Raw genomic sequence first — 15,857 nt, forward strand, 5'->3', positions numbered from 1 at the left:
TGTTTCCAGACCCAAATGAGAATGGAGTACTCCTCACTGCTTGACAAAGCACACATGAAAATACATGGGTCCGTTCATGATAGATTCTTAGGGGCTAGGCCCATTTCTTTCCTTTACAGAACACCCAGATCCTGGTTCAATACCTGGCTTACATTAAACTATCATGGGTGAGATTGAACTGTTCCTTACAGAGATCTACATGTGACTTGTTTTCCACCCAGGCATATAAATCTAAAATTATCTTAGCACCACTGATGAATGATAAAATAAATATGTTTCCCACAGATACACACAGGCACATACAGGCACTCTTTATGCGGGAAAGAGAAAAAAAGCAAGTGGAACATACTGCCATCCACAAGGGGAAATAAAAACACTATAAAGCCTTTAGATATCTGAACTGTGAGCAAATGATTTTGAGTAGATTTTCTTCTTTTAAATGTGCACTTTTTTTCCCTCTTGAATATCCTTGCAAGCCATACCCAAAGTTGTAACTGTATTGTTACCATTTCACAAATTATGGATTTGTTTTTATAGTACTTCTAATCCCATCCTTTCCAGTGAAAGTACATTACTTACCTGTGATCAGGTAAGAGAAGCCAATGGCCTTTCACACAACTTTTTTCTTTTAGCTATTTGGCAAAGCTCAAGTTTTTCCCTTTCCTTATATGGATTTATCAAATAGATGGCACAAAATTATATCAGAGGAGATTGTAACACCCACATAGAACAGAACGGAACCAATCAATTCAGAAATCAATTTCTGAGGTTGTGGAGATTTGAGAAGGCATGGCTCTTATTTGGATTGTTGGACAATCTGGATATAAAAAGACTCCTGCTGTTAAGAAACTGCCACAGTCCCTGCTCCTCTCCCAGGTAACAAAGACACAGCAGAAGCTATGGAACAAGGAATCAAAAATTTAAAAACAAAAGCAAAAACAGCTACCTGTTAATTTTTGATCCCACATGAGAGATTACAGGAAAAAAAGCCACAAGGGGCCTCACTTCCCATTTCCCACAGGGAAATTGAGGAAATCTTCCAAAGGTCATGTGTGTGTGTGTGTGTGTGTGTGTGTGTGTGTGTTCACACATCCTTCACAATACAGTCCTTGGAAATTTGGGCCCAAAGCTGATTTTTTTTTTCTAGTAAAGGACATAGTGTCCAGGTTCGGGGACATTATGTTGTCTAAAGAAACATTAAAGTCAGAGAAATAACTAACCCCTAGGTCACAGTTCTGGACCCATTTCCAGACTCTAGCCAGGCCTTCCAAACTGGGCTCTTAAAGGTTCAAAGACAAAATGCAGTTGCTTTGGCAAGTCCAAACTTTGCTTGCTGATAAGGGTCACTCTAATGACAGCTGCTCAAACAGAACAATTAATAAAATGAGAGCAAATTAGCAAACAGCAGTCCGCAGGATTATGGGATTGGGCAAGGCCCAGAAGGCCTTCCCAAAAGCTGATGGAGCAGAGGTACTCCCCAAACCCTCCTCCCAGTATTGGGTTGACCCAGGTGAAGGCCAGAGGCAATTAAGGCCTTTAGCAATCAGGGCCAGCATAGTGAGGGTCTGGATGCATGTCAGCCCCACCCCCAGCCACCTGCTTCCCCCACCTCCAGCACCTGCTGGATGCCAAGGCTGGGCAGGCCCCATCCAGCGGCCCAAGGCTTCCCAAGGCCCACTTGGGAGCAACTTGCACGGGGGGCCAGAGGGCGCACAGTGGCGCACAGTGGCTCCCAGAGTCCCTTCCCTGCGCGCCCAGACTGAGCTGTCTGCCGCCTCCTGGATTCCCAGAACCCTGCCCAGGCCAGGCCCCAGCGAAGGGATAGCAGGACGCCTCCCGGCCTCCGGTGTAAGACGCTGTGCCCGCCTTGCCGCAGCCTCCAGGGCCAGCGGCCATAACCAACCTGTAACCGCAGCGCGCGGAGTAGTCATGGTGCTGAGGCTGCAGCGGCGGCGGCGGCAAGCGGGATCCGTGCGGGGCGCGCCGGCCTGAGCGGGTGGGGACGCGGCCCCTCACCTATGGCGGCTCAGTCAGCTCCGTGCTGGTTCTGCACTAGCATCTGCCGCACGAGCGAGGGGCACGGAGAGAGCTGCAGGAGTCCTGGCCTTGCGTTTATTCGCTTGCCTTTTGCTGTTGGCTTTGCTGCGCGAGCTACGGAGGATGCTCAAGGCAGCGCCGCCGCAGCTGGTGGCCAGTGCCAGGGTCCGTACTTGCAGGTGGCTTCCCTCTCTCCTCCAGCAGCCAGTCTCAGCAACAGCTGGGCAGTCTTCTCAGGCTGTTCTAGGGGCTCCTGCTTCTCTAGGCCTGTGTGCTACTGTAGTGCTACTTTATGCGCTCCTAAGTATGAAATTGCAAAGTAATAAATACATCAGTAATGTTTCAGTCTTTTAAATATGTCACCATGTAGATAGAGGCTAAAGGGTGTTCGTACATGGTTAACTCTATACTCTATTTGCAGCACCAGGGTAGGCTGAAGCTGAGGTCTTGTAGGGAATCCAGTAGAATAAGTGTAGGGACATTTTGCATCTCAACTACCTTGTTCAGGCCCAGGAGACACCGTCCACTGCACTCTCATTCCTAAAGGTTTATTTGCCTACAGTCAGCTTTAGCAATCATTCAGGAGTTCCCAGCCTGTGATTTCACTATCACATATACACAAAAGTATGCCTTTTGCAGTTGTCTTTGAAGCACAAAGGATCAGATGAAGCTTCCTCTAAAAGGAAACTTAAGTGAAAAACAACTGCCTGTCACAAAATGTTGTCTCTCTAGCAACCAACATAAAATTTCACACACACACACACACACACACACACACATACACACACACACATTTTAAACAAGCATTTTCTAGCCTTATATATTTAATTTCCCCCCTTTACAAAAAAACTAATCTTTACAACCCTATTAGGTTCTTTGTGGAGTTTTTTTTTTTGTTTGTTTTTTTTTTTTTTTTTGTTTCTCTTGTTGTTTGGTAGGTTTTTGTTGATGTTTCCTTAAAGGGGCATGTTAATAATCAGTGTTTCACAATATATAGAAATGTGAGATTGTTTTTTCATCAAATTGCTAAAAACTTCAGAATTACCAACTGTATAAAAAGCTGTAATTCAGACAAAGGATTAAACATTTTCATAATAAAATTAAAAATAATTTCAATACTGGTGTCTTAGTCAGGGTTTCTATTCCTGCACAAACATCATGACCAAGAAGCAAATTGAGGAGGAAAGGGTTTATTCAGTTTACACTTCCATACTGCTGTTCATCACTAAGGAAGTAGGACTAGAACTTAAGCAAGTCAGGAAGCAGGAGCTGATGCAGAGGCCATGGAGAGATGTTCTTTACTGGCTTGCTTCGCCTGGCTTGCTCAGCCTGCTCTCTTATAGAACCAAAACTACCAGTCCAGAGATGGTCCCACCCACAAGGTGCCTTTCCTCCTTGATCACTAATTGGGAAAATACCCCACAGCTGGATCTCATGGAGGCACTTCCCCAACTGAAGCTCCTTCCTCTGTGATAACTCTAGCATTTGTCAAGTTGACACACAAAACCAGCCAGTACAACTGGTAAATCCACAACTAATTTATTTTAAGTTTTATTACTGGTTCATTTCATCATCTCTGTTGCTACTTCCTTTTAAAACAAAAAACCTAAATAGTACTTTATTGCTAGTGTTAAAATACATAATGGTATATCACTCTTGGGGTTATAATTATAAATTAGAATTCTAGAAAAACATGATCATGAAACATGGTAACACCAAGATTTTGATAAAAAATTGAACAGCATTTTTTCAGTAGTGGTTTTTCACTATCTCAGCAATACTCTACATCAGACAGGCACTTCAGAACCTGCTCTGTCAGTAATTGTCATATCTCTACTGACAAATCTGATTCCTGTTTAGGAGCTACACATAGTCCCATGGTTGATGCAGTCTTTAAGAGTCTACGGGACCCAAGCAAAGTCCGTGGGATTCAGGAATGTACGGAGAAGCTCAACACATCCTTTCTGTAATCCAGGAATTCACTGTATAAAAAAAGAAACCATCGTTACAGAAGCAGACACTTGTATTCCAAATGCCTTACTAATCCACTCTACCTCCTCATTAGTCCTTTAATTTTCTTTCAGTCAAAATGGGAAAACATGGACAAATGTCTTCTCCAGAATTGCTCTTTTGTGAGTTCATGTGATTCACAGATTTTTCCATGTATTGCAATGTTTTTTTGACAAGTTAAGTTCAATTTCTAACATTTGAATACCTTGAGATTTTCGATTTATTATACAATGTTGAGCTACCTGATCAGGACACATCTGTAACCCAGATAGTAAGAAGCAGCTGGGAAAACCCCATGTCTCCTTTTTATAGGCATGCACAGTCTCCATTCACCTCTTCTTGCTTCAGCTTCTTGTCCTAGAAAGAGAAGTTTCCATGTGTGAGATATAGGGTTAAATTTGTATTAGACAGTGTGAGATAGAAGGGGAAGCAGTATAGATTCAGGGAGTTGTGCAGCAGAGCAGGAGAAGCCAAAACAATGTGCAACTTATACTGAAATCTATGGCTTCTAGGAAGTTGTACTCAGACCCAAAACAGTGCTTAGAAATCACATGACAGGAAGAATTGATGCAACCAGGATGCTTGCTTCTGAATAACTCATCTGTTCCCACTGTTTATATCTACCCAACACTGTTATCCCCTTTGAACTCATAGTGAATTACTAAGAAAAGAGTAACCATGTTAAAAGAGAAAATTTTGGATCCTCAGGGGGGATGTTGCGTAAGCCATGGAAATATGTCCACCTGATTCTACTGGAGAAGAATTCTAGTAAATTACAGTTCAATTATATGTGATATATAGGTATCTTATGCTTAGATAATTGTTCAAGGATCTTTGAATGGCATGGTCTAAATCAGTATACACTTATTTGTGTGATATGATTTCAAGACCTTCTTGCCTTTGGTTATTGATAAGATTATTTTTCTATTAGAGACTCTTGGCATATGAAAATAAAGTTTAAATAGACCCACTCAAAAACTCACTGATATGGTTTTTTTGGATATAAAAGTTTGTCTAGGCAGAAAGATGTCTGAATGAGAAGGGCTTAGAGAAGCTAACACAATGTACAGCGGAACTCATAACAGCTGGAGCAAGAGGAGAGACAGGTAGACATATTGCTTAGTTGTAGGGTCCCAGTGGTCAAGGTCTATGTTGGATGTTTAGGAAATCATTATAAAGAGTTTCTGTGGGGGAGACATTTCTGGTTAGTAGTTGTGCTGGGTGGTTGTAACTGTGAACATCTAAAAGTCACAACAAAGAGAATCTTAATGAGAAATATCTCTGTTAATCGAGTCTGTGGGCATATCTGTGAGGGTTGTCTTGATGGTTAATTGAGGTAAGATGATCCGTTCAGAATGTAGGTGTTGATATATTTTTTTTTATTTTACTGTATTCTTATAACTCTGACCTTTTCCAACTCTTATTTCACCCTAATTCCTTCCAAACCCACAAAGCTAGGTAGGAAATAAAGAAGTTTAGTAGAGAAGGGAACATAGACCTCTTTAGTCTACTTCCTGTTGGTTAGAGGCATTAAGTTTCTTGGGGGCCAGTCCAATCTTCATTGTCAGTATATCCAACTACTTCTTGCTGTCTCTTTGCTCAGGAACACTTGATAAACTGCAGCAATAGCAACCAGAAGCAGCAGGAAGAAGAAGCATGCCCATGCTTCTCTCAGAGCTCTGGCATTGAATAAAACTATTTGCAGCAGGAGAAAGATCATGGCCCTCGTAGTGCATGAGAAAAATCGTAATCACGTGCTGTGAACCAGCTCCTTATTCCACACCTGAAGTGAAAGCTTCTGGTTGTGTCATGTGATGCATTCTCACATGCCATTTTGCTGAGCAAGATCCATGAACGGACATGCAATGTTTGAAGAGAGTTTAAATAGGACTCAATGGACAGTAATGGGATGCTTACATAACTATCCTTGCAAAGCTTCGTTGGTCTTGTGTCTTCGCTGATCTTCACTTTGTTGAGAGAGGCACAGCAGAGAACTCCTGACATTCCAGCTGGTCCTGGTCACTCTTGCTGACTCATGACAATTTGTCAGAGGCCTGGCAGTTTCTGCTGTCATTCATTGCTGATTCATGTTTGGTGGCACTTTTGAACTGCATTGTTGGTATCCTAACAAACAGAGATTGGAATTACCCCAAAGAACTACTTCTAAACAGGTCCATATCCCCTTGTCCTATTTACCATCTTTCTTCCCAACCTTTAGATGGTAGGGTAGAAGTGGCAGGGGATCAAAGCACTTGAGAACTCTAAACCTACACCCATGGGATTAAAACAAAAACATAATCACATAACATAACTGGGTTTTTTATGAAACCAAATTCTTACTACATGTAGGTGTTACCATTTCATAGTGTGGAAAAATGTAAAAGGCCAGCTGAGCATGAGCAGCAGCAGAAGCAGCAGCAGAAAGGAGAGAGGAAGGGGGAGGTGTAGAGGGAGGGTGGCACAAATGCACTCATTTCTTTCTTCCTTTGACTCTGGATGCCATGTGACTGGCTCTCCTGCAGTGATCTTTCTTCTCTAAGTTGTATTGGTCAGGACATTTTATCACAGCAACAGCAATGACACTAGAACCATAGTCTTTCCTTGTCCTGAATGTTCTAGATAGAGACCTTGAATAGCTCTTTACAGATTCACAGCTCCAATCATTATTTTATAAGTTAAATACTGCAAAGGCTTTTTGTTGTTGTTGTTGTTGTTACTTTTATTTTTTTACAGTTCAGTAATTGCCCCCTCCTGGTCGGCTCATTTGAACTACTTTCTTCCCTCTCTGCAAGTCTCACATGTCTGCATCATCATAATGGTACCAGATCAGCTCTGGAATCAGAGTTCCCAGGCAGACTTTCTTATAGCTTCTGACTTGCCCAGGTTGGTGAAGTCTAGTGGAAGGCCCAGGGCAACTTTTTGTTGGGAGCCGCGCCCACATTCGCCGTTACAAGATGGCGCTGACAGCTGTGTTCTAAGTGGTAAACAAATAATCTGCGCATGTGCCGAGGGTGGTTCTCCACTCCATGTGCTCTGCCTTCCCCGTGACGTCAACTCGGCCGATGGGCTGCAGCCAATCAGGGAGTGACACGTCCTAGGCGAAGGATAATTCTCCTTAATAGGGACGGGGTTTCGTTTTCTCGCTCTCTTGCTTCTTACACTCTTGCTCCTGAAGATGTAAGCAATAAAGTTTTGCCGCAGAAGATTCTGGTTTGCTGTGTTCTTCCTGGCCGGGCGTGAGAACGCGCTAATAACAAGTGGTGCCGAAACCCGGGAAAAGAAACATCTTCAGGCATGAGTGAAGACCCCCTGCTACAGGGAGGATTCAGAACTGCATCACTGGGAAGGAGTGGTTAATAAAGGTTCCTGTGAAACAGACTGTTGAGAAGGATTCAACTGCGTGAATTCAGAACTCTTCAGCTGGGGAAAGGTACTGATGAACAGGAAGAAGAAAGATGAAGACTGAATAAACTGCTGTTAGAAGGACTGGTGGTCGCGTCGTTCTTGCTGGTCGAGAGTGGGCGCGACAACTTTTCTAATCCCGAGGAATACAGTCATCTGTTAAATATCATATATTTGTGACTAATCAGAAAAGGGACACTCAAACATACTGTAGTGGTAAGGAGATAATCTTATCTTGATTTGAACTATAAATATGTATAGATGTATGGATATATTGAAATACCGTGCTGTACTCATGGGTGTATAAACATTTTATGTGCTGGTAAAAAGGTCTTAAAAATGTTTCAACAGAAACAAAACAAAATCTAGACCTTCTTATCCCCAGAAGCATCAGCCCACAAAGTCCTTGAACATATTTCCAATATTCTAAAATGATTCTTTTCATCTAAGCAATATGTATGTTAATGTTCTTATGGAGTTGGCTAATAAGAATATATTTAGATGTTAAAATTTTCTTTTATATTAGTGATGCAGTATGTATTTAAAAGCAAAATCCATTATTTGTATACACTGTGAAAGAAAATGTAATTCAGTGGCATTCAGAGACTTAAATTTTGTATTAATTACAAATTAAGCTTTTTACCAAAAAAAGATAATGGTAAATAGCATTTGAATGTCAACTGTGTTGTGTTTTGTCTGTTTTTTATTCTCCAGGCAATGAAGCACTTTATGGTTCATGTATCTATGGCAAGGTTCTTATGCATGCTAAGTCCCAAATGGCTGATTTGTTTTCAATGATATTATTTTCATGTTAAGCTTTGGTCCCCAAGGACGTATAGATAGACAACTAGAGAAAACAAGTTTAAAAAGAGTTTTTTTTCACTGTTACCAGCAAGCACTTATCTGGATCAAAACATGATATTATACCTTTTATCTTCAAGTAAAATCTTCTGATTAGGTGATTAAGAGTAATTATCAGGTACGAGGATGTGTGTGAAATCATCTGTAGCAAAAATTTTCTCGATTATGAGACACTGGAGGACAGTTAGAATAGGCTGTCTATATGTATAGCTTCTCAACTTGTCTATGTCTTAACTGCTTCTTGGTAGACCTTAAAATCCGTGGTGAGAATTTCAGTTTCTTTAAAATTATAGAAATGCTTTGGGAATTTGTTTGTGTTTTAATCTCATGTGTGGGATATGGGGCTGCTTCAGATTGACTATGATTTGCCTCGCGCTCTGCTAGGGCCATGATTTTGCTAGCTTCAGGTAACTTCTGCAAGCATATGGTGTTTGGGGATTCTTGAGAAGATATAAAAATGCTAGAGCTCTGAGAGAGACTGCTGCTGCTGCTGCTCCTCCTGCTGCTGCTGCTCCTTCTGCTCCAGCTGCTCCTACTTCTCCTGCTGCTTCTGTTGCTTCTGCTGCTGCTCCTGCTTCTTCTGCTCCTCCTCCTCCTGCTGCTGCTGCTCCTGCTGCTCCTCATCTTCCTGCTGCTTCTTCTCCCGCCCCTGCTGCTCATGCTGCTCCTTCTGCTCCAGCTGCTTCTCCTCCTCCTGCTCCTCCTCCTCCTCCTCCTTCTGCTGCTCCTTCTCCTGCTGCTCCTCCTCCTCCTCCTCCTCTCTTCCTGCTCCTGCTCCTCCTGCTTCTGTTGCTCCTGCTGCTGCTCCTGCTGCTCCTGCTGCTTCTCCTCCTCCTGCTCCTCCTCCTCCTCCTTCTGCTGCTCCTCTTCCTCCTGCTCCTCCTCCTCCTCCTCCTCTCTTCCTGCTCCTGCTCCTCCTGCTTCTGTTGCTCCTGCTGCTGCTCCTGCTGCTCCTGCTGCTCCTGCTGCTCCTGCTGCTCCTGCTGCTCCTGCTGCTCCTGCTGCTCCTGCTGCTCCTGCTGCACCTGCTGCTCTTGCTGCTTCTGCTTCTGGAAGTTGCTGGTTGCTGGTTATTGGTTGCTTGTTGCTGGTTGCTTGTTTGAGATACCCTGAAGATGAAAATAAATCCACAGCAAATAGTCTAACGATATTGAAGCCCTTTTTCCCCTTTAGCCTTCTTTCTCTCCTACCTAATATTGGGTGGTTGGAATGGAGAAGGGTGGTAGTAAAGGAAACTCACAAAGTAGCCAAAAGTCTAGGTACAAGAATCTTTATCATAAAACCTAAAATTGGGACGTCTTAACATCTGTTTCTTTTGATTCTTTGAAAAGAACACCTATACCACTATTTGGTGCTCCGGAGAATGGGGCAAGCCTCTGCACAGTTATGTCCTGATACTGACGTCCAAGTGAACGTTTTAAGTATTTGCAGACAAGTTTTATCAAACAATTCATTATACTTCAAGGTGAAGAGTTAGTGAAGGTCAAACAAGGAGAGTTGTTTTTTTTTTCCCCTAGAGCCTGTATTTACTTAGCACAGAGAGAGTTCTGATGGGAAATGGGACCTGATCCTTGTCCTCAAGAGTCTCTGAAACCTAGTTTTCAAGAGTCTATCTGCTTCTTTCTCTCTTCCTCCTTTTTTAAAAAATAAAGAATATTGGAGAAGCTGATTATATGGCTGAATGATAAAGCACGTGTTACTCAAATGTGAAGACTAGGGTTTGGATTCCCAGAATCTATGCACTCCCATTTCTCAGGAAGCTGAGATTGAGGATTCCTGGAGAAAGCTGCCTAGTTAGACAGCTAGCTCTGGGTTCAAGTGGAGGAACTTGCTTCAATATATAAAGGTGGAAATTGATCAAGGAGGATACTCCCCAAATCAACCTTGGACCCCTGAGATACATATGTTTATGTGTCTGCCTCCATATCCATGCACAAACTCATAAAAACACCCATTCCCCACATATACACATGGAAACAAAAAAGAACACTAGAAATAAAATAGCTGATAAAACAATGAAGATATTGGTCAATATAGTGACAAGCTGGAACTATGGTTAGGAAATGCCATGTGCTCTTTGTTAAGACCCCAGAAGGATATAATGCTGTAAAACCTGAGATGTTTTTCATAAGCAATGACTGATACAGGTCTCAACTCCAGTGTTTGTTTCTAGAAAACAATGAACAGCCTCACGTATGCCAACCAGTTGTATCAAATCTGCTTGAGAAAAAGGAATTCTCTAGTAATTGAGTTATACTAATCTAAATTTTTGAGATATACTTAAGAAAATGAATTATTGGCATATACTATATATCTGAATCATCCCGGGATCCTGAAAAGCCTTATCCAAAAACATTGATAGTATTTAATTTAGTTAAACAACTCCTTTTTTAAAATTGAAAAAATAGTGTTGTTGGGTAGAGTCAAAATGTTTGGCAATGAAGGTCATATTTTGAGTGTTGAGTAACTTTATTCAAACCTTATATGAAATGGACTATAAATAAATTGAGATATAGTTGGTATGCCTGCTGAATTATTTTGACAGACAGGTAGAGATGTCTGCAATTTATCTTGAGATTCATAGAAACTTTAGAATTGACAGGGGGATGGAGGAAACTTGAGGTGGATGAATATGCAATATGATAGGTGAACTGTTACAGCAGCACCTGCCACAGTCTCCATATGCAGAGACAAGAACGACACAGACACCAAGACGGGTTCACACAACTTCCACAGCTTCCTCTTTACTTGTAGCTTTTTACTTACTTAATAGCTCTTTTTACTTAGGGCAAGGGCTATATTTATACAGTAGCGGCAACTGACCTCATCTTGCTCCACACCACCTCATCCAATCAGAATCACACATGCTCCAGGCACGAGCTCAGGTCCGTCACAGATACGCTGACAGATCCAGATCACGAGGAACAATCTAACTTTGCAGGTAGCCTACGCATGTAGTTTCACTGGCATGTTTGGGCAAGGCAGTAAACATGTGGGTTTAACGGGGCCTGGCAATGGGCCAGGGCACCATCTTGGCCCATGCGGCCTCACCTGCTTCCCGCAAGCACCGGCATGGCAGAAGATGTGGGTCTTTGTGGCTCCATTAGATAATTGTCATAACGTTTGAAATGTTTTGTAATAAATATGTATGAAGTGCTCAGACCTGACTGCCTCCTCTTTTGCTCTTGAAGCTCTTGCTATGGTTACTTCTATGTCTCAGTCTCCCTGCTGCTACTGACCTGTGTCTTGCATTCTGTTATGGCAATCAGTGAGAATAAATATAATCAATCATTTTAACCTAGCCATGCCTGTTCTCAGAACATAGTTATTACATATTACATTATTCTCAGTCTGACTTCCTGTATCCTACATGATGTGGCTCCCATTACATCTGGAATACATTCTCCCCTTGCACCCTGTTTCCGGAGTCCTAATGCAGGCCTGGTTCTGCTTCTGCTCTTGGGTTATCCAGGCACCATAGAACACTGGACCAGACTGGAAGGAACGAAGCTTATCTGGGCGGGTCTGTTTCACAGACTCTTGGTGTGTGTAAGCTTGGGAGAAATAACCTTCTCCAGAGACAGTTTTCAGTAAGACAGCTCTCCTTTATTGGAAATAGCAGGGGCTATATAAACCTTGGGGAGTGGGTAGGTGTTTAGGGGTGAGTATACATTATTGGCTAGTGCCAAGGAATGCTTCATTTGCATGAAGAGGAATTCTAGGTGCTTTCTAATCATGACCTTAGAGGGAGAGTGGAAGGTTAAGCTGTAATTTGGCCACCAGGTTACATGACTACATCAAGGGTGGCAGAGGTGGTGGTTGTAAGGTCTCTGTGCCCTGGGACATGCAGGTCTAGAGCAAGGAGGAAGACAGTCTTATTCCTGTTGGTCTCAGGACAAGATTTCCAGGGTGGCATGGAACTTGTGGGAGTGGCCAACAAATGACTGGTCTAATTTGAGTCGCATGCCAGGAGAAGCAACCCATGCCTGACAGTGAACCAGCCCAGAGATCTAGGACAGAACCAAACACAACTGGCCAAGAAAAGGGAAGGGAAGGGAAGGGAAGGGAAGGGAAGGGAAGGGAAGAGAAGAGAAGAGAAGAGAAGAGAAGAGAAGAGAAGAGAAGAGAAGAGAAAGGAAAGGGATGAAGGAAGGAAGTTAGGAAGTAAGGATGGAAGGAATAAGGGAAGAAGAAAGCAAGAAAACAAACAAAGAAAGAAACAAATAAAGAGAAAAAAAGTCAATAGTATGATTCCTTATGATATTCTGATATACTTATAAGTTGGAGCCTAGCCCAGTCATCCAGTAGTCGATGGGAGCAGACTCAGAGACCCACAGTCAAACATTAAGCAGAGTTCAGGGAACCCACAGAAGAGAGGGATGGGGGATTGTAGGAACCTGAGGGGCTGAGGACACCAAGAGAACATGGCCCACAAAATCAACGATGTAGGACCCAAAGGGGCTCACAGAGACTGAAGTGGCCTGCATGGGTCTGCACTAGGTCCATTGCATATATATTATGGTTGTGTAGCTTGGGATTTTTGTGGAACTCCTAATAGTTTGAGTAGAGGTGTCTCAGACTCTTTTGTATGATCTTGAGATGTTTTGCCTCTTTCTGAGTTGTCTCATCCAGTAATGTTGACATGAGGGTTTATAGCTAGTATTATTGTAACTTGTTATGATGTGTTTGGTTGATATCCCTGGGGGGTCTGCTCTTTTCTGAAGGGAAACAGAGGAGGAGTGAATCTAGGGGAGAAGGGAAATCTGAGAGTTTGGGAGGAGTAGAGAGAAGGAGGCATCCTTCAGGATGTAATGTATGACAAAAGAATAAAAGTAAATAAATAAATAATAAAATATGTATGTTTGGTTTAGTAAAATTGAACTATTATGAACATTTTTTGCAATAATAATTAGAAGTATACCTGATGATAAATATTTTGCTGAACTTGACTCTAGCATTTAAGTGCTTCTATAAAGAGTTTAAGCTAGTTAAAAGCTACCCCAAGAATTATAAGAGAATTGCACATCTCACTGAAGGAAGAAAATAAATAGAATGAACAGCATTATTCTAAGAATTTATCCTCTACTAATTCATTTTTTTAAATATAAAATATATTTGAGGACAGGGATTTTTCTTCTCTTAGTTCACTGTTATATCTCCTGACTTCAAATAGAGCCTGCTAATATTATACTCAATGTACTGGCTGGTTTTGTGTGTCAACTTGACACAAGCTGGAGTTATCACAGAGAAAGATCCTCAGTTGGGGAAGTGCCTCCATGAGATCCAGCTGTGGGGCATTTTCTCAATTAGTGACCAAGGGGGAAGGGCCCCTTGTGGGTGGGACTATCCCTGGGCTGGTAGTCTTGGGTTCTATAAGAGAGCTGGCTGAGCAAGCCAAGGGAAGCCAGCCAGTAAGGAACATCCCTCCATGGCCTCTGCATCAGCTCTTTCTTTCTGACCTGTTTGAGTTCCAGTCCTGACTTCCTTTGGTGATGCACAGCAATGTGGAAGTGTAAGCTGAATAAACCCTTTCCTCTCCAACTTGCTTCTTGGTCATGATGTTTGTGAAGAATAGAAACCCTGACTAAGACACTCAATATTCATCTTTTTAAAAATAAAATTATGAATATGATATTTCCACCGTTGCTTAATTAAAATATAGTCATAGTTGTGGCATTGAGAAAAGCATGGACAGCTCAACAAAATCTTTAATGGGCATGTCAGCAGAAAATGTGACCTAGCCATATATCCCATAGGTTCCTGGACTCCAACTATCAATGTACAACACATATAGAAAAATTGATTTGGTGTCAATGCAAAAGCTGTTGTTGATATAATCATCTTTGAGTCTTTTTATCTCTGCGATAATTTGAGAAAAGTCCCTATAAATAACATATTATGTTAAATGTATATTTGATATATATTTGGATGGAGCAACTACTATTTTAAATTTTACATGAAGAAAATATCCTTTTTTATTATGACTCAGGGATCCTTGGGAGGACAAATGGGGTGAGGCCTGAATGTCAGTGAGTTCCATGCATTGGTTGTCCAGGAGACTTGTGCAGACAGAACATAGTGTGCACTGTCAGATGTAGGGCATGGGTACAGGCTCCTTTCAGAATTCTAGAGCATATGGATGCACCTGCTCCACCCCATTACTGTCTGAAAAATTTTCCAAACCAAGTGATGGGAAATCATGCTGCCTTGTTTTAGTTCATATTTATATTTCTTGGGTCACTTAGCAGTCTTGTGCCTTCAAGCTATGTGTGTACATAGTTCTTATTAAATGACTTATGACTTTTTTTTACTACAATTTGTACATTTTCATTTGGATATTAGCATTTGTTTGTGGATTGTAGAGGAGTTTTAATCAAGCAGCATGGCTACTCTGGCAAGGGATCACATTCAAAGATACAATGTGGCAATAGTGCAGACACACCCTTGGTATACCTTTAATCCCTAACAAAAAAGGTAAGGTTAGTTTTCAGAAGGAAGCAGCCATGTTTGAAAGTGACATCTACTTGAGGGGCAGACAAAGTGAGGAATCAGACAAAGATCTGACAGAATGACTCAGAGATAGGATGCATCTAACTCACACAAGAACAGTTACTTAGGAGAAGCAAGAAAGAGAAAAGGGTGTGGTAATGTGTGCTATATGATTTGTGGTGTGTGTCTAGGGCAGTTTTAAAGAGAAAGGTTGCAGAGAGAACAAGCTAGACACAGCTGAGCCAGAAGATTAGAATATAACAGAATGAGCCAGAGAATAAGAAGCCAGAAGATTAGAGTATACTGCAAAAGTTAGTATGGGACCAAGCAGAGTAATTCAGTCAGAAACTGAGAGAAACCAGATTGAATCAGTCTGCTTGGAAGATTAGATGGTATGAGGCTAGAAGAATCTAGGCTTAGGCCTGGGGATAGTTAGAACAGAAAAAGAAATGCTCTGGACTTGGTCCAAGCCATGTGTTTGCACAGCTTGGATATGGCTCTTGTCTCATCCCTTCATCAGAGAAAATAAGGAGACATTACAATGTATTAGTAAAGCTTGATGAGATATATGCTGCTATAATATAGGATAATGTACTGCTTTGATGAGTTTAATATAATAAGTATAATAATTAAAATCCCTTTTAATGATTCTAATATTTGTAAGTTCTTATAATAGAACTATTTCCAAAATTTTAAGAGATTGTTATAAAAAATTTATAGATATTTCTCTAGTATTCTATTGTTAGTGATATATCAAAGTGAAATGAAACCAGGAATGCTAACTTACATCTATAATTCCTTCACTAGGAGCCTGAAACTGAGGCAGGATCATAACATGTTTGATTTTAACATGGTCTGCATAGCAGACCCTATCTTTAAAAAAAAGAAAAAGAAAAAGCATTGAGGCTTGCCCACACACCCTAGCATATCTGTAGCCATTTTGTTCCATGCTTGACAGTCATTGATACAGAATTGCTTGACTGAGAGCAGGGTCATGCTGACCATACTCCCTGTTATGTTCTGCATGTTTTGAGATTTGTTAATCTTAAGAAATTCTA

At 41.5% G+C, this 15,857-nt stretch overlaps 1 protein-coding gene and 1 long non-coding RNA gene across 4 annotated transcripts in view; both read right to left on the minus strand.

Moving 5' to 3' along the window:
- Nucleotides 1–2,418, minus strand: part of Nalcn (sodium leak channel, non-selective) — a 351,653-nt gene extending 349,235 nt beyond the window's left edge. Inside the window, exon 1 of one of the 3 annotated variants that reach the window (XM_011245094.3) lies at nt 1,904–2,418. The gene's annotated coding sequence lies outside the window, so the exon portion shown is untranslated. The remainder of the gene's footprint in view (nt 1–1,903) is intronic. The other 2 variants (XM_030247866.1, NM_177393.4) reach the window with 2 other exon arrangements.
- A 1,282-nt stretch (nt 2,419–3,700) lies between these two features.
- On the minus strand, nt 3,701–6,978 carry Gm46490. Its single transcript, XR_001781479.2, has 3 exons — nt 5,965–6,978; nt 4,290–4,404; nt 3,701–4,019 (listed from the first exon to the last, which is right to left on the minus strand). It is a non-coding gene; the product is annotated as a predicted gene, 46490 (long non-coding RNA).
- Between the last annotated feature and the right edge of the window lie 8,879 nt (nt 6,979–15,857).

The sequence above is a fragment of the Mus musculus genome, chromosome 14 (genome assembly GCF_000001635.26).
Source record: "Mus musculus strain C57BL/6J chromosome 14, GRCm38.p6 C57BL/6J".
Taxonomy (NCBI): domain Eukaryota; kingdom Metazoa; phylum Chordata; class Mammalia; order Rodentia; family Muridae; genus Mus; species Mus musculus.